The 16,773-nt window shown below is 48.8% G+C and overlaps 1 long non-coding RNA gene across 1 annotated transcript; it reads left to right on the forward strand.

The window, feature by feature from the left end:
- The first annotated feature begins 2,722 nt into the window (after positions 1 to 2,722).
- LOC118516933 lies at positions 2,723 to 2,986 on the forward strand. The gene is made up of 3 exons (XR_004908171.1): positions 2,723 to 2,765; positions 2,822 to 2,900; positions 2,968 to 2,986. It is a non-coding gene; the product is annotated as an uncharacterized LOC118516933 (long non-coding RNA).
- The last annotated feature ends 13,787 nt before the right edge of the window (positions 2,987 to 16,773 follow it).

Below are 16,773 nucleotides of genomic sequence, written 5' to 3' on the forward strand. Positions count from 1 at the left end.
CGCACAATGTTTGAATATCGTACGGTGCAAGGTAATGAATTGTATGGGTGTAAATAAACAAATGATATGTGTGTGTGTGTGTGTGTGCGTGCGTGCGTGCGTGCGTGATGTACAAGTTGTGTTCGTTGCGCAGTGCTGTCTGCCCAGCACTGTGTATTGCCCAGGTGCCCATATACTGCTACGGGTAAAACCCAGTCAAGGAACCCTCTTCTGGGTGGTGGTGGTTGATGAAGTTTGTGAAGCAATTTTATTCGATCCTTCGATACAATCTCAAAACTGTGTACAATTATCAGACCAAACCATGTGTGTTGTGTTGTTCACGGGCAAAGCTGGTCCCTGGAATGCGGAATGGGAATGCGAATGGGAAGAAAACAAAAGTAAGCTTTAGATAGAAATAAAACTACATTTCTGTGTAATTGAAACAGTGGCCGTGCAGTGACTATTTATTGTTTATTTTAAATGCGTAATGGTCTAACGTAATGGTAAAGTAATCCTCCTTGGCCACCTCGTTCTCGTTCTCGTTGGTCGTTGGCTATTCATGTGCCGAGTGCATGCGTCGTACCGTGGTCCAAAATCTAGCCGGATCTAGCACATTGAGCGGGTGCTGCGCTCGGTGGTATACCGGCGCGCTCTTCGGTCCTAGCATTTCGTCATTGTCCAAAAGCAAATGTGGAGCCAGCACCAAAAACAGCTGTTCAGCCCACCCTGGCAGGCGACAGCTGGCAAAGGCTAACTGCCAACATGGTAGCCCGAGATGCTCGATGCTCATGCGTAAGTATGTCGTAAAGGAGTCCGCCAACAGTGTCCACTTCCACGATCCCACTTCCAACAAATAAATTTCCGGACGGGTTGTAACATTTGTCTTGTACACGAGCAAAACGAAACCCCTGTCACCTATGCGCTCGAGCTCGAAAACAGTTCCCGGTCCTTTCAGTTCGAGGTTCTGGATGTGCGTCAATTTAGGTATGTAGAGGTGGCCTACACGTAATTTTGCGCGCTTCGAATAGTTGTACGTCCAGCTCGTGTGCATCCCATCGGTCGACATGTAAAAACGCTTCATGTCGTCCGGCATAAAAACGAAGTTCTTGTATTCCCAAACCCTTAAATCTGCCGCTGTGCATGGTCCGTTGTCATCTGATGTCACGTTGCTCACTCGTGGCAGCTCGTTCAGTTTTTTCTTCAGTTCAAACGTGAGTTTCTCCAGGTGCAACGTATCGTTGCGACGGTTTCCGATCTTACGGCTGGCCATTTTCGATAAAAAATGTTGCTGATATGAGACACAGTGGAAAAAGCGTCTGTTGCACACGTCAGCTTGCTAAATAATGGTTTCAACGCATGCCTGACTTTTACTTATTAATTATTCCTATGGATGGTTTCCAATGTGTGCTGAGATGTGTTTTCAATTCACACTGTTATTATTTAATGTTGTCTAGTAGGCATACAGAGATTTGCCGTGTTTCTCATGTTTTCAATTAAGTGTTTCGTGTTCCGTGTGCCGGCCTCGCATTCGCCCGTTACACACAGTGTTTGAAAGTGTATGCTCGACGTTAATTCGACGTCTTTGCGTTGAAAACACCACAGGCGGGCGGCCTGCCCCCCGGACAGAATTCGGAGGCTTCCTGTTACCTCCGCTCGATCCAGTTACCAAATACACGAAAGAAAGCTCGCGCGAGTGATTTGTGTTTGCTGTGCACATCCTGCCAGGCTTACGAATGCGCGTGTGCTGAGTCTCTCCAGCATCCAGGACTGCCTGAGATGCGTGCAAGTGGCCATCGCGTGATGGAGAGTGTTTCGTGCGCGTGGATGTCTGCCGGTCTGCCGGGGGGCAGTGTGTTGTAATTGTTGTTTCACACGCTCTTCTGCTAGACGATACTTCTGGATGCTGAATGCGCGGTACGTCCAGTGCATACGTTGGGTGAGTAGTTTCGCATTCCGGTAACGATGACGGTAACATCAACCACCGTGTTCCGGACACCAACGGATGTGCTTGATTATACTCACGGTGATGTTTTTTTTTTTTTTTTTTTGCTCCATCGCAGGAACGCACAGGAACGGAACATCTAGCCGTCGTTTCACGATGTACGAAACAAGGATTTGGGCATCGGGTAAGAGCGCACATACCGTTCACTTTCGCAAATTCAGCCAAATACTGTCACACGTTCTTAACCACTGTCCGTTTGTTGCAGCTCCCGATTGCAGCCCCGCCACGCGTCCAGGAAGTGGTCCGAGAATCAATATAGTGCTGGAACGCTCTCCTGAAGACACCGGTGTTGAAACGCGGTTGAATTTTTTAGAAATCTTTAATGCAGAGAGAAATCAAAAAATTAGTAAAAAATTAGTTCGTCGTTTCAACCTCGTTTCCAGACTGCTCTTGCTCATTCCCGTCGGGTAGACGCGAGCTCCCTTTTTCCGATCTTTCCTCTTCTTTCTTGTGTTCCTTTGCTTTCCAACATTGTCCCCCCAAGTGCGCCACGGTTAAATATATTTGTTAGGCGATAATAAACACCTCAATGCTAAAAGGTTTATAAATTACCGACTTTATAAACCCGATCTTCGTGATGACACACCTTTCTTTCGCGATTGTACAAACCGTGGCTTCACGTCCCATCTTCTGTCAGTTGCCTCGTGTGTGTGTGCGTTTGTTTGTTTGTTTATTTGCTTGCTTGCTGTTTGTTACTTTCGCTATATTCTGTATTCGACTCTTGCCGTGCGGTTTTCTACTAAGCTGATACATCTAAGACTGCTAATTTGTGTGCGGGTCTAACGTAAGTTCCACTGCTCGTTTGTACCGTGGCTTGCCTAACTTGACCGTCCTTTCCAGGTATTATTGAGACAATTCGTCCTTTTGGCGTGTTATTCGTGTTATAGGGTCGGCCAGTCCGTCGTTCAGGGGCACGTAGGTAAGTGGTCTCGAATTAAGGATGAGTTCGATCTCCGTGAACGTTGACAGCATTACTTCATCCGTAGGGCGCTTGGGGAACACGAACTGATGCAGTACCTTCTTCACGGAACGTACCAAACGCTCCCAGCAGCCGCCAAAGTGAGGCGCCAGTATGCATGACGCTGTGTTGAGGGACGCCGCTATCTCGAGATGTACAGCTCTCGACGTGAAGCAGAGAAAACGGGCCGAAGTAGTCGATCCCTGTGAAGGAAAAGGCACGTTAATAAAATGCGGTTCTTTGTTGTGGTAAATTACCCATTAGCGGTGGCTCCGGTCGCGCGTTGTTCACTTTGCACCACTGACAATCTCTCCTAACGCGTCGATATTCCCCCAGCAGTTTAGGGATGTGGTACCGCATCCTTAATTCGCTCAAAACCGTGTTGTGGTTGCCGTGTTTGTACCTTTCGTGGTGCTCCCGAATAATGAGATCGGTTCCGTAGTCTCGCCGAGGAAGGATGATCGGGTTCCGTGAGGAAATTGTTGATGCCTACGCATTCCGTCAAACGTCCCCCCACTCTCAGGATCCCGTGGTCGTTCAGAATAGGCGAGAGCTTATAGATGCTGCTTTTCTTCTCGACCCCCCTTTTCCACGGGTGCTTTTGCGGGGTCTGTTTGCGCAAGCTGACGATTTCGCTGTTGTAGGCCCTTCCTGCATTGAATCAACCACCTTGCGTGAATTGGACGCCCAATTCCGTATCTCGAAGCCCCCTTTCGCGTGAATATAGCGAACCGTTTTAGCTAGCTCAGCAGCTTCCTCTTCCGTTTCCACGTTGACAAGCATGTCATCGACATAATGTTCCTCTTCGATGCATTCCACCGCTCGCGGGAAATCCTGCCGGAAACGTGATGCATTTCGGTTTTTCACGAACTGTGCGCTAGTGGGCGAGCATGCTGCACCAAACGTCATAACGGTAACCACGTAAACAGCAGGTTCGCCTCGAAGGTCGTCCCAGAATATCATTTGGCTGCGTTGGTCGTCCTTCTTCATTCCTACTCGATGGAACATCTCGCGAATATCACCGACGCTACAGCGGCGCTGGTCTTTACATGGCATGGCCGGGATTCAAATCCCCATGAGTAGTCATGCAGCTTTTTGATGAAACTTTCGTTTTGTTTTTTTTTTTTTTATGTGGAGTTTCTGTTTTCCAGTCGTTTTAGCATAATTTGTGGCCGACCTTTTACCCGACGTTTAATGCGTTCGCGCATTTTCGCCTCGAGGACGCGTTTATTTAGACCAACGACGACGGTTTTGAGACGATAAGTGTCATCGTTTTTTTAAACTATGTCGTCGCCTATGAACATGCTCATTGTAGTATTATTGTACCGGCACCAGTGATGGCACCGACGTACGCGTTGTACAAACAACCAGATCACTCCCATTGGCACTCCTTTTGCCCCCGGCCCCGTCGTTTTTAGTCCCCCGTGGGGGTAGTTGCGAAAAAATCACGAATTTTCAGCACTGCCGCATAGACGCACGCCCATACAAAGCTGGCCGCGTTGATCGGGCCCTTCTCTGGCGGCGAGCAGTACTGGCAGCTGTGCGCGCTGTACAAGCCATCATTCCCACTGGCGCACCTTTTCCCAGCATCGCGAATCACCGGCGTCGTTGTTAGTTTCGCCTCACAGTAGTGCGCCAAACACGCGCGCACCCAGCACTGCACTATAAACGCACCGCATTCATACTGGCCCGGCAACGCGGTCGCTTCTCGCACAATGTTTGAATATCGAACGGTGCAAGGTAATGAATTGTATGGGTGTAAATAAACAAATGATGTGTGTGCGTGTGTGTGTGTGTGTGTGTGTGTGTGTGTGTGTGTGTGTGCGTCATGTGTAAGTTGTGTTCGTTGCGCAGTGCTGTCTGCCCAGCACTGTGTATTGCCCAGGTGCCCATATACTGCTACGGGTAAAACCCAGTCAAGGAACCCTCTTCTGGGTGGTGGTGGTTGATGAAGTTTGTGAAGCAATTTTATTCGATCCTTCGATACAATCTCAAAACTGTGTACAATTATCAGACCAAACCATGTGTGTTGTGTTGTTCACGGGCAAAGCTGGTCCCTGAAATGCGGAATGGGAATGCGAATGGGAAGAAAACAAAAGTATGCTTTAGATAGAAATAAAACTACATTTCTATGTAATTGAAACAGTGGCCGTGCAGTGGCTATTTATTGTTTATTTTAAATGCGTAATGGTCTAACGTAATGGTAAAGTAATCCTCCTTGGCCACCTCGTTCTCGTTCTCGTTGGTCGTTGGCTATTCATGTGCCGAGCGCATGCGTCGTACCGTGGTCCAAAATCTAGCCGGATCTAGCACATTGAGCGGGTGCTGCGCTCGGTGGTATACCGGCGCGCTCTTCGGTCCTAGCATTTTGTCATCGTCCAAAAGCAAATGTGGAGCCAGCACCAAAAACAGCTGTTCAGCCCACCCTGGCAGGCGACAGCTGGCAAAGGCTAACTGCCAACATGGTAGCCCGAGATGCTCGATGCTCATGCGTAAGTATGTCGTAAAGGAGTCCGCCAACAGTGTCCACTTCCACGATCCCACTTCCAACAAATAAATTTCCGGACGGGTTGTAACATTTGTCTTGTACACGAGCAAAACGAAACCCCTGTCACCTATGCGCTCGAGCTCGAAAACAGTTCCCGGTCCTTTCAGTTCGAGGTTCTGGATGTGCGTCAATTTAGGTATGTAGAGGTGGCCTACACGTAATTTTGCGCTCTTCGAATAGTTGTACGTCCAGCTCGTGTGCATCCCATCGGTCGACATGTAAAAACGCTTCATGTCGTCCGGCATAAAAACGAAGTTCTTGTATTCCCAAACCCTTAAATCTGCCGCTGTGCATGGTCCGTTGTCTTCTGATGTCACGTTGCTCACTCGTGGCAGCTCGTTCAGTTTTTTCTCCAGTTCAAACGTCAGTTGCTCCAGGTGCAACGTATCATTGCGACGGTTTCCGATCTTACGGCTGGCCATTTTCGATAAAAAATGTTGCTGATATGAGACACAGTGGAAAAAGCGTCTGTTGCACACGTCAGCTTGCTAAATAATGGTTTCAACGCATGCCTGACTTTTACTTATTAATTATTCCTATGGATGGTTTCCAATGTGTGCTGAGATGTGTTTTCAATTCACACTGTTATTATCTAATGTTGTCTAGTAGGCATACAGAGATTTGCCGTGTTTCTCATGTTTTCAATTTATTGTTTCGTGTTCCGTGTGCCGGCCTCGCATTCGCCCGTTACACACAGTGTTTGAAAGTGTATGCTCGACGTTAATTCGACGTCTTTGCGTTGAAAACACCACAGGCAGGCAGCCTGCCCCCCGGACAGAATTCGGAGGCTTCCTGTTACCTCCGCTCGATCCAGTTACCAAATACACGAAAGAAAGCTCGCGCGAGTGATTTGTGTTTGCTGTGCACATCCTGCCAGGCTTACCAATGCGCGTGTGCTGAGTCTCTCCAGCATCCAGGACTGCCTGAGATGCGTGCAAGTGGCCATCGCGTGATGGAGAGTGTTTCGTGCGCGTGGATGTCTGCCGGTCTGCCGGGGGGCAGTGTGTTGTAATTGTTGTTTCACACGCTCTTCTGCTAGACGATACTTCTGGATGCTGAATGCGCGGTACGTCCAGTGCATACGTTGGGTGAGTAGTTTCGCATTCCGGTAACGATGACGGTAACATCAACCACCGTGTTCCGGACACCAACGGATGTGCTTGATTATTCTCACGGTGATGTTTTTTTTTTTGCTCCGTCGCAGGAACGCACAGGAACGGAACATCTAGCCGTCGTTTGACGATGTACGAAACAAGGATTTGGGCATCGGGTAAGAGCGCACATACCGTTCACTTTCGCAAATTCAGCCAAATACTGTCACACGTTCTTAACCACTGTCCGTTTGTTGCAGCTCCCGATTGCAGCCCCGCCACGCGTCCAGGAAGTGGTCCGAGAATCAATATAGTGCTGGAACGCTCTCCTGAAGACACCGGTGTTGAAACGCGGTTGAATTTTTTAGAAATCTTTAATGCAGAGAGAAATCAAAAAATTAGTAAAAAATTAGTTCGTCGTTTCAACCTCGTTTCCAGACTGCTCTTGCTCATTCCCGTCGGGTAGACGCGAGCTCCCTTTTTCCGATCTTTCCTCTTCTTTCTTGTGTTCCTTTGCTTTCCAACATTGTCCCCCCAAGTGCGCCACGGTTAAATATATTTGTTAGGCGATAATAAACACCTCAATGCTAAAAGGTTTATAAATTAGCGACTTTATAAACCCGATCTTCGTGATGACACACCTCTCTTTCGCGATTGTACAAACCGTGGCCTCACTTCCCTGTCAGTTGCCTCGTGTGTGTGTGTGTGCGTTTGTTTGTTTGTTTATTTGCTTGCTTGCTGTTTGTTACTTTCGCTATATTCTGTATTCGACTCTTGCCGTGCGGTTTTCTACTAAGCTGATACATCTAAGACTGCTAATTTGTGTGCGGGTCTAACGTAAGTTCCACTGCTCGTTTGTACCGTGGCTTGCCTAACTTGACCGTCCATTTCTTCCAGAATAAATCTGCTGAATGCTGCGCCATTCGCCCCGACGAGCGGATTGTAGCAGGGCTTTCACAGAAAACTGCCGGTGGTTTGCTTCCATCAGAGCTCCCAAGGAGCAGGTGATTAGGTGTTATAGGGTCAGCCAGTCCGTCGTTCAGGGGCACGTAGGTAAGTGGTCTCGAATTAAGGATGAGTTCGATCTCCGTGAACGTTGACAGCATTACTTCATCCGTAGGGCGCTTGGGGAACACGAACTGATTCAGTACCTTCTTCACGGAACGTACCAAACGCTCCCAGCAGCCGCCAAAGTGATGCGCCCCAGGCGGGTTAAATGTCCACTTCATCCGCGGTCCGCAGAACTCGGTCATCAGAACATCGTGATCAACCTCTTCGGCACCGACGAAGTTGGTACCTCTGTCGCTGATCACTTCTAGGGGCGTTCCACGTCTAGCGATGAATCTGCGAAACGCCAGTATGCATGACGCTGTGGTGAGGGACGCCGCTATCTCGAGATGTACAGCTCTCGACGTGAAGCAGAGAAAACGGGCCGAAGTAGTCGATCCCTGTGAAGGAAAAGGCACGTTAATAAAATGCGGTTCTTTGTACGGTATCCTTAATTCGCACGGTACCGCATCCTTAATTCGCTCAAAACCGTGTTGTGGTTGCCGTGTTTGTACCTTTCGTGTTGCTCCCGAATAATGAGATCGGTTCCGTAGTCTCGCCGAGGAAGGATGATCGGGTTCCGTGAGGAATTGTTGATGCCTACGCATTCCGTCAAACGTCTCCCCACTCTCAGGATCCCGTGGTCGTTCAGAATAGGCGAGAGCTTATAGATGCTGCTTTTCTTCTCGACCCCCCTTTTCCACGGATGCTTTTGCGGGGTCTGTTTGCGCAAGCCGACGATTTCGCTGTTGTAGGCCCTTCCTGCATTGAATCAACCACCTTGCGTGAATTGGACGCCCAATTCCGTATCTCGAAGCCCCCTTTCGCGTGAATATAGCGAACCGTTTTAGCTTGCTCAGCAGCTTCCTCTTCCGTTTCCACGTTGACAAGCATGTCATCGACATAATGTTCCTCTTCGATGCATTCCACCGCTCGCGGGAAATCCTGCCGGAAGCGTGATGCATTTCGGTTTTTCACGAACTGTGCGCTAGTGGGCGAGCATGCTGCACCAAACGTCATAACGGTAACCACGTAAACAGCAGGTTCGCCTCGAAGGTCGTCCCAGAATATCATTTGGCTGCGTTGGTCGTCCTTCTTCATTCCTACTCGATGGAACATCTCGCGAATATCACCGACGCTACAGCGGCGCTGGTCTTTACATGGCATGGCCGGGATTCAAATCCCCATGAGCAGTCATGCAGCTTTTTGATGAAACTTTCGTTTTGTTTTTTTTTTTTTATGTGGAGTTTCTGTTTTCCAGTCGTTTTAGCATAATTTGTGGCCGACCTTTTACCCGACGTTTAATGCGTTCGCGCATTTTCGCCTCGAGGCCGCGTTTATTTAGACCAACGACGACGGTTTTGAGACGATAAGTGTCACCGTTTTTTTAAACTATGTCGTCGCCTATGAACATGCACATTGTAATATTATTGTACCGGCACCAGTGATGGCACCGACGTACGCGTTGTACAAACAACCAGATCACTCCCATTGGCACTCCTTTTGCCACCGCCGCCGTCGTTTTTAGTCCCCCGTGGGGGTAGTTGCGAAAAAATCACGAATTTTCAACACTGCCGCATAGACGCACGCCCATACAAAGCTGGCCGCGTTGATCGGGCCCTTCTCAGGCGGCGAGCAGTACTGGCAGCTGTGCGCGCTGTACAAGCCATCATTCCCACTGGCGCACCTTTTCCCAGCATCGCGAATCACCGGCGTCGTTGTTAGTTTCGCCTCACAGTAGTGCGCCAAACACGCGCGCACCCAGCACTGCACTATAAACGCACCGCATTCATACTGGCCCGGCAACGCGGTCGCTTCTCGCACAATGTTTGAATATCGAACGGTGCAAGGTAATGAATTGTATGGGTGTAAATAAACAAATGATGTGTGTGCGTGTGTGTGTGTGTGTGTGTGTGTGTGTGTGCGTCATGTGTAAGTTGTGTTCGTTGCGCAGTGCTGTCTGCCCAGCACTGTGTATTGCCCAGGTGCCCATATACTGCTACGGGTAAAACCCAGTCAAGGAACCCTCTTCTGGGTGGTGGTGGTTGATGAAGTTTGTGAAGCAATTTTATTCGATCCTTCGATACAATCTCAAAACTGTGTACAATTATCAGACCAAACCATGTGTGTTGTGTTGTTCACGGGCAAAGCTGGTCCCTGAAATGCGGAATGGGAATGCGAATGGGAAGAAAACAAAAGTATGCTTTAGATAGAAATAAAACTACATTTCTATGTAATTGAAACAGTGGCCGTGCAGTGGCTATTTATTGTTTATTTTAAATGCGTAATGGTCTAACGTAATGGTAAAGTAATCCTCCTTGGCCACCTCGTTCTCGTTCTCGTTGGTCGTTGGCTATTCATGTGCCGAGCGCATGCGTCGTACCGTGGTCCAAAATCTAGCCGGATCTAGCACATTGAGCGGGTGCTGCGCTCGGTGGTATACCGGCGCGCTCTTCGGTCCTAGCATTTTGTCATCGTCCAAAAGCAAATGTGGAGCCAGCACCAAAAACAGCTGTTCAGCCCACCCTGGCAGGCGACAGCTGGCAAAGGCTAACTGCCAACATGGTAGCCCGAGATGCTCGATGCTCATGCGTAAGTATGTCGTAAAGGAGTCCGCCAACAGTGTCCACTTCCACGATCCCACTTCCAACAAATAAATTTCCGGACGGGTTGTAACATTTGTCTTGTACACGAGCAAAACGAAACCCCTGTCACCTATGCGCTCGAGCTCGAAAACAGTTCCCGGTCCTTTCAGTTCGAGGTTCTGGATGTGCGTCAATTTAGGTATGTAGAGGTGGCCTACACGTAATTTTGCGCTCTTCGAATAGTTGTACGTCCAGCTCGTGTGCATCCCATCGGTCGACATGTAAAAACGCTTCATGTCGTCCGGCATAAAAACGAAGTTCTTGTATTCCCAAACCCTTAAATCTGCCGCTGTGCATGGTCCGTTGTCTTCTGATGTCACGTTGCTCACTCGTGGCAGCTCGTTCAGTTTTTTCTCCAGTTCAAACGTCAGTTGCTCCAGGTGCAACGTATCATTGCGACGGTTTCCGATCTTACGGCTGGCCATTTTCGATAAAAAATGTTGCTGATATGAGACACAGTGGAAAAAGCGTCTGTTGCACACGTCAGCTTGCTAAATAATGGTTTCAACGCATGCCTGACTTTTACTTATTAATTATTCCTATGGATGGTTTCCAATGTGTGCTGAGATGTGTTTTCAATTCACACTGTTATTATCTAATGTTGTCTAGTAGGCATACAGAGATTTGCCGTGTTTCTCATGTTTTCAATTTATTGTTTCGTGTTCCGTGTGCCGGCCTCGCATTCGCCCGTTACACACAGTGTTTGAAAGTGTATGCTCGACGTTAATTCGACGTCTTTGCGTTGAAAACACCACAGGCAGGCAGCCTGCCCCCCGGACAGAATTCGGAGGCTTCCTGTTACCTCCGCTCGATCCAGTTACCAAATACACGAAAGAAAGCTCGCGCGAGTGATTTGTGTTTGCTGTGCACATCCTGCCAGGCTTACCAATGCGCGTGTGCTGAGTCTCTCCAGCATCCAGGACTGCCTGAGATGCGTGCAAGTGGCCATCGCGTGATGGAGAGTGTTTCGTGCGCGTGGATGTCTGCCGGTCTGCCGGGGGGCAGTGTGTTGTAATTGTTGTTTCACACGCTCTTCTGCTAGACGATACTTCTGGATGCTGAATGCGCGGTACGTCCAGTGCATACGTTGGGTGAGTAGTTTCGCATTCCGGTAACGATGACGGTAACATCAACCACCGTGTTCCGGACACCAACGGATGTGCTTGATTATTCTCACGGTGATGTTTTTTTTTTGCTCCGTCGCAGGAACGCACAGGAACGGAACATCTAGCCGTCGTTTGACGATGTACGAAACAAGGATTTGGGCATCGGGTAAGAGCGCACATACCGTTCACTTTCGCAAATTCAGCCAAATACTGTCACACGTTCTTAACCACTGTCCGTTTGTTGCAGCTCCCGATTGCAGCCCCGCCACGCGTCCAGGAAGTGGTCCGAGAATCAATATAGTGCTGGAACGCTCTCCTGAAGACACCGGTGTTGAAACGCGGTTGAATTTTTTAGAAATCTTTAATGCAGAGAGAAATCAAAAAATTAGTAAAAAATTAGTTCGTCGTTTCAACCTCGTTTCCAGACTGCTCTTGCTCATTCCCGTCGGGTAGACGCGAGCTCCCTTTTTCCGATCTTTCCTCTTCTTTCTTGTGTTCCTTTGCTTTCCAACATTGTCCCCCCAAGTGCGCCACGGTTAAATATATTTGTTAGGCGATAATAAACACCTCAATGCTAAAAGGTTTATAAATTAGCGACTTTATAAACCCGATCTTCGTGATGACACACCTCTCTTTCGCGATTGTACAAACCGTGGCCTCACTTCCCTGTCAGTTGCCTCGTGTGTGTGTGTGTGTGCGTTTGTTTGTTTGTTTATTTGCTTGCTTGCTGTTTGTTACTTTCGCTATATTCTGTATTCGACTCTTGCCGTGCGGTTTTCTACTAAGCTGATACATCTAAGACTGCTAATTTGTGTGCGGGTCTAACGTAAGTTCCACTGCTCGTTTGTACCGTGGCTTGCCTAACTTGACCGTCCATTTCTTCCAGAATAAATCTGCTGAATGCTGCGCCATTCGCCCCGACGAGCGGATTGTAGCAGGGCTTTCACAGAAAACTGCCGGTGGTTTGCTTCCATCAGAGCTCCCAAGGAGCAGGTGATTAGGTGTTATAGGGTCAGCCAGTCCGTCGTTCAGGGGCACGTAGGTAAGTGGTCTCGAATTAAGGATGAGTTCGATCTCCGTGAACGTTGACAGCATTACTTCATCCGTAGGGCGCTTGGGGAACACGAACTGATTCAGTACCTTCTTCACGGAACGTACCAAACGCTCCCAGCAGCCGCCAAAGTGATGCGCCCCAGGCGGGTTAAATGTCCACTTCATCCGCGGTCCGCAGAACTCGGTCATCAGAACATCGTGATCAACCTCTTCGGCACCGACGAAGTTGGTACCTCTGTCGCTGATCACTTCTAGGGGCGTTCCACGTCTAGCGATGAATCTGCGAAACGCCAGTATGCATGACGCTGTGGTGAGGGACGCCGCTATCTCGAGATGTACAGCTCTCGACGTGAAGCAGAGAAAACGGGCCGAAGTAGTCGATCCCTGTGAAGGAAAAGGCACGTTAATAAAATGCGGTTCTTTGTACGGTATCCTTAATTCGCACGGTACCGCATCCTTAATTCGCTCAAAACCGTGTTGTGGTTGCCGTGTTTGTACCTTTCGTGTTGCTCCCGAATAATGAGATCGGTTCCGTAGTCTCGCCGAGGAAGGATGATCGGGTTCCGTGAGGAATTGTTGATGCCTACGCATTCCGTCAAACGTCTCCCCACTCTCAGGATCCCGTGGTCGTTCAGAATAGGCGAGAGCTTATAGATGCTGCTTTTCTTCTCGACCCCCCTTTTCCACGGATGCTTTTGCGGGGTCTGTTTGCGCAAGCCGACGATTTCGCTGTTGTAGGCCCTTCCTGCATTGAATCAACCACCTTGCGTGAATTGGACGCCCAATTCCGTATCTCGAAGCCCCCTTTCGCGTGAATATAGCGAACCGTTTTAGCTTGCTCAGCAGCTTCCTCTTCCGTTTCCACGTTGACAAGCATGTCATCGACATAATGTTCCTCTTCGATGCATTCCACCGCTCGCGGGAAATCCTGCCGGAAGCGTGATGCATTTCGGTTTTTCACGAACTGTGCGCTAGTGGGCGAGCATGCTGCACCAAACGTCATAACGGTAACCACGTAAACAGCAGGTTCGCCTCGAAGGTCGTCCCAGAATATCATTTGGCTGCGTTGGTCGTCCTTCTTCATTCCTACTCGATGGAACATCTCGCGAATATCACCGACGCTACAGCGGCGCTGGTCTTTACATGGCATGGCCGGGATTCAAATCCCCATGAGCAGTCATGCAGCTTTTTGATGAAACTTTCGTTTTGTTTTTTTTTTTTTTATGTGGAGTTTCTGTTTTCCAGTCGTTTTAGCATAATTTGTGGCCGACCTTTTACCCGACGTTTAATGCGTTCGCGCATTTTCGCCTCGAGGCCGCGTTTATTTAGACCAACGACGACGGTTTTGAGACGATAAGTGTCACCGTTTTTTTAAACTATGTCGTCGCCTATGAACATGCACATTGTAATATTATTGTACCGGCACCAGTGATGGCACCGACGTACGCGTTGTACAAACAACCAGATCACTCCCATTGGCACTCCTTTTGCCACCGCCGCCGTCGTTTTTAGTCCCCCGTGGGGGTAGTTGCGAAAAAATCACGAATTTTCAACACTGCCGCATAGACGCACGCCCATACAAAGCTGGCCGCGTTGATCGGGCCCTTCTCAGGCGGCGAGCAGTACTGGCAGCTGTGCGCGCTGTACAAGCCATCATTCCCACTGGCGCACCTTTTCCCAGCATCGCGAATCACCGGCGTCGTTGTTAGTTTCGCCTCACAGTAGTGCGCCAAACACGCGCGCACCCAGCACTGCACTATAAACGCACCGCATTCATACTGGCCCGGCAACGCGGTCGCTTCTCGCACAATGTTTGAATATCGAACGGTGCAAGGTAATGAATTGTATGGGTGTAAATAAACAAATGATGTGTGTGCGTGTGTGTGTGTGTGTGTGTGTGTGTGTGTGTGTGTGTGTGCGTCATGTGTAAGTTGTGTTCGTTGCGCAGTGCTGTCTGCCCAGCACTGTGTATTGCCCAGGTGCCCATATACTGCTACGGGTAAAACCCAGTCAAGGAACCCTCTTCTGGGTGGTGGTGGTTGATGAAGTTTGTGAAGCAATTTTATTCGATCCTTCGATACAATCTCAAAACTGTGTACAATTATCAGACCAAACCATGTGTGTTGTGTTGTTCACGGGCAAAGCTGGTCCCTGAAATGCGGAATGGGAATGCGAATGGGAAGAAAACAAAAGTATGCTTTAGATAGAAATAAAACTACATTTCTATGTAATTGAAACAGTGGCCGTGCAGTGGCTATTTATTGTTTATTTTAAATGCGTAATGGTCTAACGTAATGGTAAAGTAATCCTCCTTGGCCACCTCGTTCTCGTTCTCGTTGGTCGTTGGCTATTCATGTGCCGAGCGCATGCGTCGTACCGTGGTCCAAAATCTAGCCGGATCTAGCACATTGAGCGGGTGCTGCGCTCGGTGGTATACCGGCGCGCTCTTCGGTCCTAGCATTTTGTCATCGTCCAAAAGCAAATGTGGAGCCAGCACCAAAAACAGCTGTTCAGCCCACCCTGGCAGGCGACAGCTGGCAAAGGCTAACTGCCAACATGGTAGCCCGAGATGCTCGATGCTCATGCGTAAGTATGTCGTAAAGGAGTCCGCCAACAGTGTCCACTTCCACGATCCCACTTCCAACAAATAAATTTCCGGACGGGTTGTAACATTTGTCTTGTACACGAGCAAAACGAAACCCCTGTCACCTATGCGCTCGAGCTCGAAAACAGTTCCCGGTCCTTTCAGTTCGAGGTTCTGGATGTGCGTCAATTTAGGTATGTAGAGGTGGCCTACACGTAATTTTGCGCTCTTCGAATAGTTGTACGTCCAGCTCGTGTGCATCCCATCGGTCGACATGTAAAAACGCTTCATGTCGTCCGGCATAAAAACGAAGTTCTTGTATTCCCAAACCCTTAAATCTGCCGCTGTGCATGGTCCGTTGTCTTCTGATGTCACGTTGCTCACTCGTGGCAGCTCGTTCAGTTTTTTCTCCAGTTCAAACGTCAGTTGCTCCAGGTGCAACGTATCATTGCGACGGTTTCCGATCTTACGGCTGGCCATTTTCGATAAAAAATGTTGCTGATATGAGACACAGTGGAAAAAGCGTCTGTTGCACACGTCAGCTTGCTAAATAATGGTTTCAACGCATGCCTGACTTTTACTTATTAATTATTCCTATGGATGGTTTCCAATGTGTGCTGAGATGTGTTTTCAATTCACACTGTTATTATCTAATGTTGTCTAGTAGGCATACAGAGATTTGCCGTGTTTCTCATGTTTTCAATTTATTGTTTCGTGTTCCGTGTGCCGGCCTCGCATTCGCCCGTTACACACAGTGTTTGAAAGTGTATGCTCGACGTTAATTCGACGTCTTTGCGTTGAAAACACCACAGGCAGGCAGCCTGCCCCCCGGACAGAATTCGGAGGCTTCCTGTTACCTCCGCTCGATCCAGTTACCAAATACACGAAAGAAAGCTCGCGCGAGTGATTTGTGTTTGCTGTGCACATCCTGCCAGGCTTACCAATGCGCGTGTGCTGAGTCTCTCCAGCATCCAGGACTGCCTGAGATGCGTGCAAGTGGCCATCGCGTGATGGAGAGTGTTTCGTGCGCGTGGATGTCTGCCGGTCTGCCGGGGGGCAGTGTGTTGTAATTGTTGTTTCACACGCTCTTCTGCTAGACGATACTTCTGGATGCTGAATGCGCGGTACGTCCAGTGCATACGTTGGGTGAGTAGTTTCGCATTCCGGTAACGATGACGGTAACATCAACCACCGTGTTCCGGACACCAACGGATGTGCTTGATTATTCTCACGGTGATGTTTTTTTTTTTGCTCCGTCGCAGGAACGCACAGGAACGGAACATCTAGCCGTCGTTTGACGATGTACGAAACAAGGATTTGGGCATCGGGTAAGAGCGCACATACCGTTCACTTTCGCAAATTCAGCCAAATACTGTCACACGTTCTTAACCACTGTCCGTTTGTTGCAGCTCCCGATTGCAGCCCCGCCATGCGTCCAGGAAGTGGTCCGAGAATCAATATAGTGCTGGAACGCTCTCCTGAAGACACCGGTGTTGAAACGCGGTTGAATTTTTTAGAAATCTTTAATGCAGAGAGAAATCAAAAAATTAGTAAAAAATTAGTTCGTCGTTTCAACCTCGTTTCCAGACTGCTCTTGCTCATTCCCGTCGGGTAGACGCGAGCTCCCTTTTTCCGATCTTTCCTCTTCTTTCTTGTGTTCCTTTGCTTTCCAACATTGTCCCCCCAAGTGCGCCACGGTTAAATATATTTGTTAGGCGATAATAAACACCTCAATGCTAAAAGGTTTATAAATTAGCGAC

The sequence above is a fragment of the Anopheles stephensi genome, unplaced genomic scaffold (genome assembly GCF_013141755.1).
Source record: "Anopheles stephensi strain Indian unplaced genomic scaffold, UCI_ANSTEP_V1.0 ucontig420, whole genome shotgun sequence".
In the NCBI taxonomy this organism is placed as follows: Eukaryota; Metazoa; Arthropoda; class Insecta; order Diptera; family Culicidae; genus Anopheles; species Anopheles stephensi.